Below are 16,202 nucleotides of genomic sequence, written 5' to 3' on the forward strand. Positions count from 1 at the left end.
TTTCTTAAATTCTTCCTCAGAATCCACCAATGGGTGTTTGATGGCAAAGGCTATTGAGTGTGAAGATGAAGGTAAAGGCTATTGAGTGTTTGATCTGCAGATCAAACACTCAATAGCCTTTGCCTTCATCTTCATCCCATACAAGTCTCCTTCATCAGGATTTCATTTATCAAATGCCTCAACCATTTTTTCTACATATATATAAAATTAATATAAAGCAACACCACCCTCTCACACTTTTCCTTTGTCTCTTTCAGTATTGCTTCATCCTACCTTAAATATTACTCCCCCCTCCAGTGTAATCTATTAATCATTCATCTGGCCTTCCAATCAACTGCTGTCCTTTCTAGTACAGGCACTCCCATATAATACAGGACTTCTACAACACGGTGTCGCTCTAACACAATTGATAAATTGCGGCAATCCTCACACAACACGGTACTTTTACAACAAGGTTTCACTCTAACACAGTTTGAGAATTGCTGGAAATCTCACATAACCCGATATTTTTGAGCTTTTGTGCTGGGAAACCTTGCTATTATGTTAGATGTAATTTTCAACATTTCACTAGTCGTTATCACCTTCATATTTTTCTAAAGCACATTTCTGGCGATCATTACCATAAAACAATAAAAACAACAATTTGCAGTTTCCAATTTATTAGTCTTTTCTGTTACTGTAATCAGTTATAAACGAGTAGTAAACTATCTTCTTGCATTTGCTATCATACCGATAGCTGGAATTCTGTGGTTTTCACGTTATTATGGCAAAATGTTTTTCCCCTTCCGTGAAATATTCAATCAAAAAATAAATATATTTTCAGAAACTTATTACTCTATATCTCACTTGTGCATCATGTTCATTGTTATTAATTGCTTATCATTTTTACTGTTTTAAATTTTACAACAACAAAAAAAAGTCAGTGAATAGAAATATCAATTAGTATGTACATATTATAGACGTATTAATTAAGCTATGTATGTAAGCGTAAATTTATTTTTATTTTGCTAACTGGAAAATATTCTTCCGATTTTCACATATCATTTAAAGCGGGAGGTCCACTGTATTTTGTTGGGTGATCCCTGGGTTAGGTTCTGCCCTATTGAATTTGTGCTTGTTTGAGACCATAAAAAATAATTGTGACTGCAAAGAGTGCAGTTCATGACTTTTAAAGAGAACAGAAGGTACCCAAAATCTAAAATCTACAGATGCTGCAGAAGAGATTGTTCTTAGCAGCGATAAAGAGGACGAAAATTAAATGAACGTACATTATCTCACTTATCTCACATATAAGTATCACAGTTTGTTCAGTTATTATAATGGGGGATTTTAATTTCCCAGATATTGACTGGAATTTGTGGGTTGGTCACTCGCACACTAGCAAGGCTTTTGTGGATTTATTGGATGATTGTTTTCTACATCAGCATGTTCGTGAGGCAACAAGAGGGAGCAATACTCTTGATCTGATTATCAGTAGTGATTCTTCATGCATTAAGAATCTGCAGATAAATGAACCACTAGGTGGCAGTGATCACAGTGTGTTGAAGTGGGATTTACTCAAGGAGGTAACTACCATCAGAGGTAAAGGGAAGGGTTTTTGTTTTCGTAAAGGCGATTATGATGGTCTGAGACAGTATTTAAATTCTATACAGTGGGACCAACTGATGATGTTACCAACAGCAAACTCAAAATGGGAAGCATTCAAGGAACTAATCTTGGAGGCTACCAGGCTTTACATACCAACTAAGAAATATTGTTCAAGGTTTAGGCCTAAATGGTTGTCAGATGAACTAATGAGACATGTGGCAGAGAAGAAAAATGCATGGGATACATACAAATTAATGGGTGACATGGAAGCCTATGATAGATATAAGTTGGTCTGTAACCAAGTCACAAAGGAGATTAGGCAGGCAAAGGCAGACTACGAAAAATCCTTGGCAAAAGATGCAAAGAAAAACAGAAAAGAGTTCTTTACATATTTGAACTCGAGAAGGAAAGGAATGAATCAGATTGGTCCACTGGATATTGATGGTTCAACAGTTGAGGATCCTGCCCAGATGGCTAACAATCTAAACGAGTATTTTGCATCTACATTCACGCATGAGGAGTTATTCAGGAAGGAGAATGATGTAGGTAAAGTAAACATGGGCAGTGAGCTGGATGATTTTGTAATAACTGAGAGGAAAGTGGAGGAGAGATTGTTGAGGATAAACATAAAAAAGGCACCTGGGGTGGATGGGATCTATCCAGTTATATTAAAGGAGGCAGCAAAGGAAGTATGCAAACCCCTAGCCATAATTATGAGAGCTTCTTTGGACTCAGGGGAGGTACCCATAGACTGGAGATGTGCAAATGTAACCCCAATTCACAAAGGAGGATCAAAGGCTGACACAAGTAATTATAGACCTGTTAGTTTAACTTCTGTTCCAGGTAAATTAATGGAGGCAATGGTTAAAGAAGCACTGCAGGATCATCTAGACAAGAATTCAGTTATAGCTCAGACGCAGCATGGTTTTGTTAAGGGCAGGTCTTGCCTGACCAATTTGATTGGATACTATGATGTAGTCACAAAAGAACTGGATGCAAGGAATAACTTTGATATTATATATTTGGATCTTAGAAAGGCTTTTGATACTGTTGCACATGGAAGACTGCTGCACAAATTGGAGCAGAGTGGTATTGGAGGCAAATTGCTGCTATGGATAAGGGGATGGTTGAGTGGCAGAAGACAGAGAGTGGTAATCAATGGACACTGCTCAACGTGGACTAATGTTATTAGTGGAGTTCCTCAAGGTTCAGTGTTGGGTCCGTTGTTGTTTTCGGTGTTTATGAATGATATTGATGATGGTATATCAAGTTTAATGTCCAAGTTTGCAGATGATACAAAGGTTGGCAGGGTCGTTAAGGACACTACTGATGCTATGCTGCTGCAACAGGATCTGGAAAGGTTGAACAGATGGGCTGAGAGGTGGCAAATGAAGTTTAACATTGACAAATGTAAAGTACTACATATGGGAAACAGTAACCCCCGAGCAACGTATCAACTCTGTGGTACTACACTGACAGTGGTGGAGAATGAAAAGGACCTGGGGGTAATTGTGCAGGCAGATATGAAGTTCTCTGAGCAGTGCAGACGGGCTGCAAGAGTAGCTCATGGTGTCTTGTCAATGATATACAGGAATTTTTCTAGCAGGGATAAGGATGTGATTATTCCCTTGTATAAGGCAATGGTCAGGCCACACCTTGAGTACTGTATACAGGTCTGGAGGCCTCATTTCAGGAAGGATGTAGAGCTGCTGGAACGGGTACAGAGAAGGGCAACAAGATTAGTGAATGGAACAAAGGGTTGCTCTTACGAAGAAAGGCTTAAGTTTTGCAAATTACAGAGTCTGGAGACTAGGCACCGGCGAGGTGATCTGATAGAGGTGTATAAGGCTTTGAATGGTTTGAGCATGCTCAATGCCAATGGGATTCTTCATCTTGCTCAGAATAATCACCTCAGAGGGCATAAATTCAAATTGCGGAAGGACGGATGTCGGATAGATGTGCGGAAATTTGCCTTTGGCCAGCGGGTGGTTGGTTGGTGGAACCGACTTCCATCACTTGTTGTTGAAGTTGATAGCCTAAACAAATTTAAAGCTCAACTGGACAGGTATTTCGAACGAACGGAGGGGTGAAATGGGAGTGGGTTTTTTTTTTTTTTTTTTTTTTTTTTGGCTGATGCTGAATAAGCTTGCTTTCTTGCATCATATGCCTCTACTAATGCTAATGCTAATGCTATTAGTTATTACTATTTAAGTTATTACTACTATAAAAATTAAGTTTCCGATAGTTATAAAAAAATGGAATATTTTTGTTAGCTTTTGGAACGTAGCCTACCTTTTTGTACTGGTTCTTATTCCTGTATAACATGGTTTCGCATTACACAAGATTTTGTAGTAACACAACTACCATGTTATACTAGGGTTACCTGTATATTCAATAATTTACTCTCATCTACCCAATCAAAAGCCATCTCCATATCTAAAAAACACATACATACATCTCTGTGTACATACATCACTTCCAGACATCTTGTTCTCCTCCCAAAACCAAACTGACCTCACATGTTTTCCTTCACCCTTCCATTTAATACTCTTAGCATGATCTTGACCACATGTGGAAGCAAACTAATAGTTCTGAAATATTTGCATTTCACTGCATAGCTTTTCTTTTCTATTAACCTTGTGTTAGTCACACGGGGTCAATTTGACCCCAGACATTTCTTTGGATCATTGGGTACGTGCACATGGAGATCGCCCAAAAAAACAAGGCCAAACTGGTGGCTACGTTAAAGTTCAAATGGAGGAACATATCACCTGACATTTATGAAAAACTGGTTGAGAGTGTGCTGGTTGAAGGCTATTGATTTAATATGCTATTAAATCAATGCATGCTTCAATTAGAAGATTTTTGGTGTTAGAGCTACTACAACTGCGGGAACATGGATTTTTACAACAGTGGTTTTATCCCACACCACTGTGTCAGTTATTAGATAAGATATATATGCAGCTTAGATTTTAAAATGCAGTGTAAGTTAGGGATAGAGGCAATGATCTAACTAGCTTAGCCTAAAAGAGATAGGGACCAAGCCGGCTGCAGGCAAATGATCTCTCCTAAAAATGTGGCAGATTGCTTTTAAATAAAGCCCTGTGTAAAGATGGAAGAGTGAAAGAGGTGGAGGATCTGAGAACTCTTGTAGAGCAAGCCAACTTCAGGGGGCTGCTGAGCAAGCAGTCACATGAACTGGACCCTCCATGGAGTGTTTCTGAGTGAGATTGTAAGATTATCGCAATAAGTACAAGTGTGACTAGCTGGTGAAAACCAGCCCCTTTCTCTTTATGATAGCAGGTTTTCTTTCTTCCCTCTGCTATCTCCTTTTTTCTTGTCTTTCTCGTTTCTTAAATCTATTAGGGGGAATAAGTATGAAAGAGGATTGTTTATCCCTTATCCATATACAAACGGTGCCGTCTGGGTGGTGGTACTCACCAAGAATAAGTAGCAATAGTCTTCTCTATTAGTGAAGCATTGTTTATTCAAGGTAGTGCAATACCTGAAACCTCATTATGAAGGATGAGCACAATATGAGATACAGACAAAATGATACCTTTCACTCTACTACCATAGTTTTCTTGAAGAGTTATCTACAGTGTATTTACACTGATATCATATAGATATAGAATCTTAAACTCTTAAAGTATTATGCCATGTTGCATTTAGTTTAAGTAATAAGTGTATTAGAAACATAATTAAAAATAAATATCTATTATTCCAAAATTACCCAAAATATGCATACTTACTTGGACAGATATCACAACAGAGCAGCATCTTCGTCAAAGCGTATATATATTTGTACAAGTCTGTTTTCATTCTTGACAGATCTGCATGCTCTTTGGATTAAAAACTTGGAACAGCTCGCTGAGGATAAAAGGCCTCCCATTTCGTGTATGATTGGCTAAGTTCGTCAAAGAAACCAATAAGAATTATGATGGTATTCAAACTGGAACTAGCACAATCAGCGGTGATTCAATGCAGTACTTCCCAAAGTTTTTCCATGGCCAAGTGCCATTGCTGAAAAGACAAAAAAGGGGAATACTTAGGAAATATACACATAATTTCAATACTCTATTCTTATTTTGAGAAAACCAGGTTCTCACCCCAGCCATATCAAGTTTGAGAACCCTGGGTTTAGTAAAAAATAATCATATCTATTACATAATTCTACCATATGATCCCTTGTTTATTCCATTGTCCTAATCCCCATCGGACTACTATAGTTCCATTTCTATCCTGTCCTACTATTCCTTTCCATCTGCCCATGATCTCTTTTTCTTTTTCGGAAATTTTTGAGAGAAAAATTTCTTTTTCCCTCATGACTCCTCTAATTGATCTGTTGAATTCATTCGTTTCTTCTTTTATTCAGTGCTGTCCAAAGTTTGTTCATATTATTATTATCTGTTTCTTTCACAAAAGGAAATGACCCCAGGATTGCAAAGTGCCAGGAGGATGCTAATTACACAGCAGGTACCCATTGCCGGTACCCTGCTATGTATATAGCAGGGCATGGGCAATGGGTTACATATACTGAACACCAAGTCTCGTCCCTAAATATTCTATATACATTTTATATTTAATATACACTATATTTAAACATAAATAATTCAGCATATACATTACGCAATTTATATTTACAAGTCTGTAATTCCATATATAAATTATATATTTCCACAATTGCTAAAGAGGGCATGTTTCCAGCATGTTTCCAATAGCTTACCATTATCATTTTTCTTAAAGAATAAAGTTTCACTTATGATGCATGAAACAATTTATTTTACTCACAACTCTTTGGTACATTTTCACATTTCAGCTCATTTATATTTTGAAGTCTAAAAGAAATCTGGAAAATCTCTTTCCGGTACGTTGCATCCCACAGTTTTTCTGCATCTATCTGCACACAGTTAAATATTTTACTGTATTTCATGGGAAGAATCTCCGTAGGCTACTAAGATTGTTGATGATTGGATGAAGTGGTAATTTACCCTTCCACAATGTCTAGCTGTGGCATGTTGTTTAGTTAGAACAGTAGTTCCAAACTTTATGTTACTATGCCCCCTTTTAAAAAAAATCTAATCTTGGCGCCCCCCCCTTTTATTTCATAAAAAATACACACATTTTTAAATGGTAAAAAATGTATTAACACAAAAAATGAAAAAAGCGTAATGGACAGAATAATAACAAGGTTTTACTATATATATATACATTTTTAAATTAATTTGTTTTTAGTGCGATGGATGTGCTTGTTTATTAGCACAAAATTTATCAAATCTAGGTGTCATTGAGGAGAGTGCTACTCGTAGCTCTTTTTCTACTATTAAACGGGCTCGATATTTGGATTTCATTGCAGCTAATGCAGAAAATCCCGTTTCGCATAAATATGTTACGAATGGCAGCAGTACTTGCATAGCTTTGCTTGACAAAGTATTATATTCTTCACTTCGATTCAACCAAAATTGAACTAGGGTTTCACTCCGAAATTTTTGTTTCAATGAAGGATCGCTTGTATGTATGTATGTATGTGTCTTGGGCAGCACCTGGAACGTTAGTTCATCTCCGCCTCGTTTCACTTTTAAATTAGAGGATTCTGCAGAAATGGCCAGAAGTGAACTGGCTGTTTGGCTACCCGGAGTCAGAAGGTCGGAAACGCACCACCACCACAAGAAGGTAGACCAGGAGTAACCAACCGCGGGCAGCAGAAGAGAGAGACGCCAAGAGCCCAACAAAGTACAAGCCAAAAATAGTAGGAAAAAAAAAAAAGGAACTTATACAACTATACAAAAATTAAATACTGTACACAAGATAACCTCAACAGATTGAGGTGAACACAGATGATAGTTGGAGATTTCAAAGTAAACAATGAAAGTAATCTTTTGCATATTAACATAAAAAGATAAATAAATTAAAAAAAAAAAAAAAAAACAAGTTCAAAGAAAATAATTAAAGATAACAGTACCATTCAACCGATAAAACTTTACACAAGCCCAGAAGCAGGCGCAAACCTTATAAACAGTTGAGGTTAAATCCAGTAAGTCCTGCAGTCATTAGTAGCAAAGTCAGTCAATCACCAATAACAAAATTCACAGTCAGTTAACAGCCATCCGAGCAAAGAAGCACAGGAATTTTCAACGCCTAATGGAGTTGTAGCGTTTCAAAAAAAAAAAAAAAAAAAAAAAACACAACACAGAGCACAAGTCCAGAATTGTAGATCTTGTAGAGAAAATGGACGTCATTGCAGTGAAGGCGAAGAGTCTTGAGCTGAATTTGAAACATTTGCATGTGTAGTCATTGCAGAAAGGATTGCAAGCCTTTTATTGAAGGTTGCCTTAGCAAAATCCTGAAGGGCGCGGTAATGAATGGCATTTGATACAAAATTAGGTTCCAATCCTGATGTAAAGTGTGTTTGGTGTCAAGCGGCACCAGGGGTTTCCCCCATCTCCGCATTGCTTGCATTGTGATGGGTGTGCCAGTTTACTGGAAATGCCAGAGATTCAAAAGTGTATGGATATTGTACATGTGTAGTGTCGTGTACCGTTGTTCATCTGGTCATTTAGCCGCTGGACCTCTACTGAGGTCCAACGTTGCCCCACTTTAGCCCCGTGGAGGCAGACCAGGAAACACCAGTCGACTAAGATTTACTCTGGCAGGTCCTGCCACCTAATTTTCTGAGATTTCAGTGGCTAGGACCTTAAAAAAAAAAAAAAAAAATATATATATATATATATATATATATATATATATATATAGTAGGTATAGCAAATGGTTAACTGTTATAGTAGTAAGATGGTCAATAGTAAAGGTGATGCAAACGATGAAAACCTAAACAAGAACCCAAAGGCAAAAAACCATATCTGACATGGGAGGGAAGAACTGATTAATGCCATCAATGTCTAGATAATACATTACATCAGTCTTAATATATAAGAATAAAGTATGAAGGAAAGGTGGTAACTAAGGGCTATAAGAGCCGTTCTAGTAATCAAAGCTGACTCTGGTCCAAGGTAAAATCTGGTAGGGAAAACATAATTATTATAAGCACAATGAAACATATATATAAGAATAAATACTAAATTATCATGTCAAGCCAATTGTAGTATAAATAGGTACATTACAGAGGACTTTATCGAGGGCTAACCCCTGTAATGTGACCAACTACGATTAGCAGGCTATCAGTTTCTGTTATCATCTGCCTGTTATACCTGCAAAGAATATCATATGGATATCTGTAAGGGTGACAACGAGGTTAAATTATGAGAGTCGAATACATAGATTAAAGAATATATTGGAATGATTAAATAATGTATTAGAATAATTAATTAGAATAATTAAATAATTGGGGGGGGGGGGGGGTTGACGAATTAAGGTGGTTAACAGGCTGGATGACTTTAGCCCGACCGATAGCCCAGACAACAAAAAACAATTACGAAGCAAATAATGGTGATAGTAGAGAACCAATAGTACTTTATATAAAGAGTTATAGGATGTCAAGAGAACAGGCTGAGCTAAGCTAAAAAAGGAGAACGGAAATAAGGTAATAGAACAGTAATAGTACCTCAATCCCCCTCGAATACTCTAATAGTTCTTGAGGTATGAAACGTAGAAACAGATAGCAAATAGTTAAAGTGAAGGAAGAGTGTTAAGGCCAAATTACGTCGGAAAATACCGGGAGCGTAACTTCCCGTCCCTTGTAGTAAGAGAACCTGGTATTGTTTTAGAGTAGTACAACCAGTTTTTGGAAGGTATAAAATAAGATGAGTAAAGTAAACTTACCACTATGAAGCGCGCGGGAAAAAACCACGATGTGGCGTACGAGTTAAAATATATATGTGTGTGTAGTATGCGTGGCCAGCGCCCTCATGCTGGCGTGTGATTGGAAGTGAAAAAAATAATTAAAATGGCCCTAGAGCAAACGGTCAGTAGTAAAGGTTCTCCTGAAAAGACGAAAGAAGAGTAAGGCATGAAAGAAACCAAGAATTGATTACTGCCTTAGTAGCAAATACAGGTACAACTTTTTCAATGAGCGTAAGCTGTATTAAACATGCTACTAAGGCAGTGCCTAGTTATATACATATATACAGGCTCTGTAAGATACCGTCAAAACAATATAATCCGGTGGGGGACGAGTTAATTCCTCAAAACAGTAGTTATGATATGATGGTGGTCAAGGTTATTGTGATATTTTATTAAGGCTATTAACATAGCCGTATGTAGGTTTATATTTATAAAGCGGTTGGGGAATCCATTCCCGTGTAACTTATGTTTAAAATCTGTTAGGGAGCTGATTATATAGTCAGCGTTATTGCAAATCTTAATTAACCTGATACTTTGGGACAATATTAAATTTTTATGAATACTTATAGAGATGTTTGAATGCCAGTTAGTGAGGCTTATGGTGTTAAAACCAAACGTATTTCGTTTGTCGTAGACAAAGGTGTTTAACTTATTATTGTGCAGCTGTATGTTGATATCCAGGTAATTGGCTGTTTTAGTGTTATCTTTGTTGGTAGCAACAATTTCTAATTCCGAAGGGTAAGCTAGGCCGGAATCAGTAAGAAAGTTGGGACGATTAAAAACGATTAAATCGTCAATATATCTGTAAAAGGGTATATCTTTATTAATATTGACTTCGAAGTGATGGAGGTACAGATTAGCCACCAGGCTAGAACTACAAGCCCCCATGGCAATCCCAGTTTTTTGTTTATATATATTGGTGCCGTTATAGATGTAACTTTTGAAGATGCAAATATTTATCAGGTCATTCCAATATAGAAGCTTGCATGGTAAAATGTTATTATATTCTTTGTAATAATGGTCGAGTACATGTTTTAAACTATCATGCGGAATGCTAGTAAAGAGATTTTTAAAGTCATATGTGCTGATATGCTCAATATTGTGATTATTGTGTTTTAGAAATTCCAATATAGGGTTATTATTGCGGATAATTCTAGAGTTATCAATGCTGTTGAATATGATACTTAGTAGATATGCCAGTTGTTTATGTGGAGTTTTTGCATAACTGTTCCTGCAAGAAGTAATAAATCTGAAGCTGACTGGTGTTTTATGGAATTTTGGTATACAGTAGACAAAAGGGAAGTTGGTGTTAGGGTTATTAAATTTTAATTTTTTATGTATTGCTAATAGTTTTTTCCTGATGGTGTTGCTATTTGTGGTCTCAAGTATGTAAGTAGAACTGTGGTTCAATTCGTTTAGCACTGTGGTGGTATAGAATTTTTTGCATATAAAACTGTAATTGTTGGCAGCTTTGTCTATGGTGGTGATGATAAATGAGGCCTGCAACTTTTTTAATTGTTGCTTAGCTATGCCGAGATCAAAGGACTTGGTAGGCATTGAGTTTCTATGCAGGGCTGCAAGCTGTTTATGAACCTCTTGATAAGGTAATATAATGGTTTATTATAATGTTTATTATAATGTTTATTATAATGGTTTAATATAATGGTCTCGATAATGGTTTTTTCCCGCGCGCTTCATAGTGGTAAGTTTACTTTACTCATCTTATTTTATACCTTCCAAAAACTGGTTGTACTACTCTAAAACAATACCAGGTTCTCTTACTACAAGGGACGGGAAGTTACGCTCCCGGTATTTTCCGACGTAATTTGGCCTTAACACTCTTCCTTCACTTTAACTATTTGCTATCTGTTTCTACGTTTCATACCTCAAGAACTATTAGAGTATTCGAGGGGGATTGAGGTACTATTACTGTTCTATTACCTTATTTCCGTTCTCCTTTTTTAGCTTAGCTCAGCCTGTTCTCTTGACATCCTATAACTCTTTATATAAAGTACTATTGGTTCTCTACTATCACCATTATTTGCTTCGTAATTGTTTTTTGTTGTCTGGGCTATCGGTCGGGCTAAAGTCATCCAGCCTGTTAACCACCTTAATTCGTCAACCCCCCCCCCCCAATTATTTAATTATTCTAATTAATTATTCTAATACATTATTTAATCATTCCAATATATTCTTTAATCTATGTATTCGACTCTCATAATTTAACCTCGTTGTCACCCTTACAGATATCCATATGATATTCTTTGCAGGTATAACAGGCAGATGATAACAGAAACTGATAGCCTGCTAATCGTAGTTGGTCACATTACAGGGGTTAGCCCTCGATAAAGTCCTCTGTAATGTACCTATTTATACTACAATTGGCTTGACATGATAATTTAGTATTTATTCTTATATATATGTTTCATTGTGCTTATAATAATTATGTTTTCCCTACCAGATTTTACCTTGGACCAGAGTCAGCTTTGATTACTAGAACGGCTCTTATAGCCCTTAGTTACCACCTTTCCTTCATACTTTATTCTTATATATATATATATACATACACACATATACATATACATACATACATACACAAACATATATACATACATAATACACACACACACATATATATATATATATATATATATATATATATACATGCCACACACAAATATATATACATATATACACACCCTCTATGCACTTGCATGGCAGGGAGGCGCTAGGAATGAGAGGCCGAAAGTAGTAGGCGAAGGTGATTTTAGATTGTGTGGGGCATTGCGTGCAGGTAGAGTGGGGGAGTAGATTGAAGACTGGGGGGGGGGGGGAGGAAAGGCAGAGACATGGAGCCGATAGAGAAGACAGCTCCAGTTTACAGTGGGGCAAGCCCATGTCCCACCAGAGAGTAAGAATGGGGGTGGCACGTAGGGGATACGGTGGAACCGTCACCTCCCCCACCCGCCGGGGAGGGGTGGAATAGTTGAGCCTGGCAAGGGAGCTGGCTCAGGTCGCCAATACGGCGTGCATGCAGAGACGGCGATTTGTTCATGTGGCATTTGGTGTAGACTAGTAGGATTGAGCCGCTTGTAGGATTTAACTCCTCTTCTCTGATGTCCGTGTGAGCCAAGTTTGGCCGCCTATTTGGAGGTCGCTCATTGGATATGGGACCCGTCCAGTTAAATCAGATTTTAGCATCCATAGGATAATGCGTAGAGGGCTGCTCGCCGCTTTTGGTGTATACTCCATCTGTAGGTCAAGATTGAGTATTCAAGAAGCAAATCCTGGTCCATTTGATGCTGGAGATGTAGGATCAATAAGTCTAAGTCAATTCAGTGAAGTTAATGCAGCATTTGTTGCGTAGTCGCTCGTGGGACACATGTCCCATCCATGGATATTTGCAAGAGTAGGATTTATTGTCCATTAGGGCTGATTCCGTTGTGTTTGGGAGAATGGAGATGTCAACCAGAATGCAAGTCCGGGTCGTATATTGTGCACGGAGGCTGTGCTTGCTCTTTTGTTTGGAGGTTGCCCTTGGGAGCCATGTCCCGTCGGTGAGTCAATTTGCAGAGAAAACAAAGTGAGTATGGTTGAGGTGAGTTTCAGTTCTGCCATGATGTCCAGCGTTATCCACTGGGGTAGAATTGGGAGGTTCTCCTCCTGTGACACGTGTTCCGTTTGGTTATAGTTGGTGATGAGTTGGGATATTTAATGGTCCTACCCCAGTAATCTGGTATGGATGGAATTATAAAAGTTTCCACTTGATCATGGAGCTTTCAGATTTGGGGTGCGTGGAGTACTACATTTGTCCTTGTTGTTCGTGATTTGGAGGCAGTGGAAGGGTTAGTCGTCTAGTGTATAGGCTCTGAGCAAATTCAGTTAAGGCTTTGTAGGTTGTCCCATCCTCCAGCAGGTGGTGCTCCTGGTCTTTAGGGTTGCAGCGCACTTGTGTGATCAGCTGGGCACGTAGATCATCATACAGTTCACACTCATGCATCTGGTGATCCCAGGTCTCGGGGGAGCCACAGGCACATGCAGGATTGTTTGCGATTCCAAGGAGATGAAGCTTGTGACGGATTGCTCCGTGTCCTGTAAGGAGGTAGGTGACATGCAGTCCGGGGCAAAACCATGTCGGAAATATAGGGTACACTTGCTTCAGATTTGGAAGGAACTTTCGCGTGACTTCTCCCTTATCAGAGTCTGTCCAGCGCTGTCGCCAGATTGATCGGAGGTAGATTTGAAGCTTGTTCTTCTCGGCTTTCCAATTGCTTGTCGGATCTGTTGTATGGTCCAGATATGTTGTAACCTTTCCCCGTCCAAGCTGCTGCAGCATGCCTGTTCGGGTAGCCTCGAGGTCGAGGGGCAGAGCCCCTGTAATCACTTGCATTGCGTGGGTGGACACTGTTTTGCATGCACGGGTGAGGGTCAGTAAGATCGGTCTATGTATAATTTCAAGCCGTCGGCGATTTACCACGGTTGAGGCCTTGTGGTACCATGTGCCAGAGGCATATGTGATTGCCGAGATGATTGCTGCTTTATAGAGGGTCGCCAGAGTACGCCTTTTCAGCCCCCAGTCTCGGCGTGTAACTCTGGCGAGCATGGTGCATATTTTTTTATCTTATTCTGCACATACTTTAGGTGTGAAATAAACGACCGGTTCCTATCCAGGATAACTCCCAAGTATTTCAGTTCAGTAACTAATTTGAAAGAGGATTAGAACCTGACCCCTACTGTTCGTGCGGTGAGGTTGAATCTTGGAGACATGTCATCCTTGAATGCGGACTGTATACTTCAGACAGGCAGGAATTACTAAATAAGTTACCAAACCTCACGGAGAATAATTTACCTCTCTTGGTTCAGAGGTGGGACATCTTTGCTTTGCTTCAGGAATTCTCGGCCAAAGTTTTTAAAAGAAGACAAGAGTTAAGAAATCTTTTGCAGGATACCAATTAAGGAAAGTGCTGCACATTTGACGACAGAACAGTTCGTGTAATGTCATCTTTATAGGATGTTTCTTGTTTACAGTGCGAGATGATCTTCTGCTCCTGGATACCCAAATGCAGGCTTGCATTTGTGGATAGACTCTAAGTGGAGATAATGTTAATCTAAGTGTTAATGTTAATGTTTCTAAGTGTTATTGTTAAGTTAATGTCATTCTAAGTGTATGTATTTGCTATTTACATGTAAATAATTGTATAATGTTGCTTTTGCTTCAACAAGTATACATTGTTCTTAGTTGGAATTTTTTTTTTTTTTCCGCTGGCCTCCAAGTTTGGGCAGCCTTGGGGGCGAGATTGCTGGCACCTACCAGTATGGCACTACTTCCGGTAGGTGCGGGATTTGTGCATTACAGCACGCAAAGAGAATGGTTGATCCAGGTGTTGGTTAATCCCTGGTGGCGAAATGGCCTGACATAATGCTCTTTTTTCAGGCCTGTTTTGCAGACGTTCTGAGCTTTCAGAGGAGTAAAAGGTGGAGATGGGCTTATGTCTAGGAGCCACCCTTCATATCAGGACACACACAATCAAAAAAAAAAGTTCAGTAACTAGCTTGATAGTTCTGCCTTGTATTCTAATCTGTGGTGGTCTCGTTGGGGTTAGTTAACCCTTCAGTAGGATGGATTGAGTTTTGGTGGGGGAAATTGTGAGACGGTGCCTTTCCGTCCATTCTCGGAGTTTGGTTAGCGCTGTGTTTGCAAGAATTTCCATTTGGGCTCTTGAGTCTGCGGCTAGCACCAGGGAAAGGTCATCGGCATATGCCAGTGCTTGTACGTCCCCTAGGTCGAGGTGGAGAAACTCGTCCAAGACAAAGTTCCACAGGAGGGGACCCAATACAGAGCCCTGCGGGCATCCCCGGTGTACTTGGCGCTCGACCCTGCAGTATGGGTCCTGAAGCAAGACCCTTCTTCCGCTCAGGTAGCTTTTTATGCAGCTGTACAGATTTATCGGCAGATGAGCTGCCCTGTGTCTTGCGAGGACGCTCAGCCACCAAAGGGCATCGAACGCCCCCGCAAAGTCGATAGAGATGAGAAGTAGATATTTCTGTGAACAGTTTTCTGCCATGTTCAGGATGCGCTCCAGTGGGTCCAGGGTGGATTTTCCTGACTTGAAGCCATATTGCCCGTTTGCAGGAAGATTTGCTGTAGAGTAGTGTATTTCAATTCTCTGTTTGAGCAGTTGTTCTAGCACTTTACTGAGCACAGAGAGGAGTGCAATTGGTCGGTAGGATTCTCGTAAATGTGGCTGTTTAGTTGGATTTTTGAGAATTAGTTTCATGCTACCAACTTTCCAATCTGAGGGGAATGCGCCAGAGTGAAGACAGTGGTTGTACAGTTCCAAGAGCAGGTCCGGGGTAAATTCGGCCACCTTCATGACCAGTTCTGGCTCAAGCATGTCGAGTCCAGGGGTTCTTTTGTTTCTAATTTTGTTTATGGCAATTTGGAGTTCTAGGTGAGTAAAGGGATCCTCTACCTGGGGCGACTGGTAGGCCTCATTGGCCTGGCATATCTGTTGTTGTTCATGGGTGTTGTCTCCTTCCACAGGTTTGAAATTGGCATTTAATATATTATTGATGGTGTCCTGCCAGTTGTTGGTCATGGTGCCTTGGGGGGTGATGGTGGAGGGTATTACCTCTCCCCTGGGCAGCTTATTTGTAGTTATTCGGTAAATGATGCTCAATGACCTCGAGTTGCCCACCGTGGAGACTAGATGCTCCCAGGATAGCTTTTTCCGTTGCCTGATCATTGCAGTGTATGTGTTTCTGGCCTCCCTGTACTGTTGCCTGAGGAACTCCACCTCATGGGGGGACCAAGTTCG

General features: G+C 39.4%; 1 long non-coding RNA gene across 1 annotated transcript in view; it reads right to left on the reverse strand.

Annotated features, from left to right (window-relative positions):
* The window catches only part of LOC150081183 (uncharacterized), a 60,429-nt gene that overhangs the window by 13,348 nt on the left and 30,879 nt on the right, over nt 1-16,202 (reverse strand). Inside the window, exon 2 of the long non-coding RNA XR_016547262.1 lies at nt 5,340-5,610. This is a non-coding gene — a long non-coding RNA (uncharacterized LOC150081183). The remainder of the gene's footprint in view (nt 1-5,339; nt 5,611-16,202) is intronic.

Source organism: Mastigoproctus giganteus, chromosome 8 (genome assembly GCF_048544385.1).
Source record: "Mastigoproctus giganteus isolate SK-2022 chromosome 8, ASM4854438v1, whole genome shotgun sequence".
Lineage (NCBI taxonomy): Eukaryota > Metazoa > Arthropoda > Arachnida > Uropygi > Thelyphonidae > Mastigoproctus > Mastigoproctus giganteus.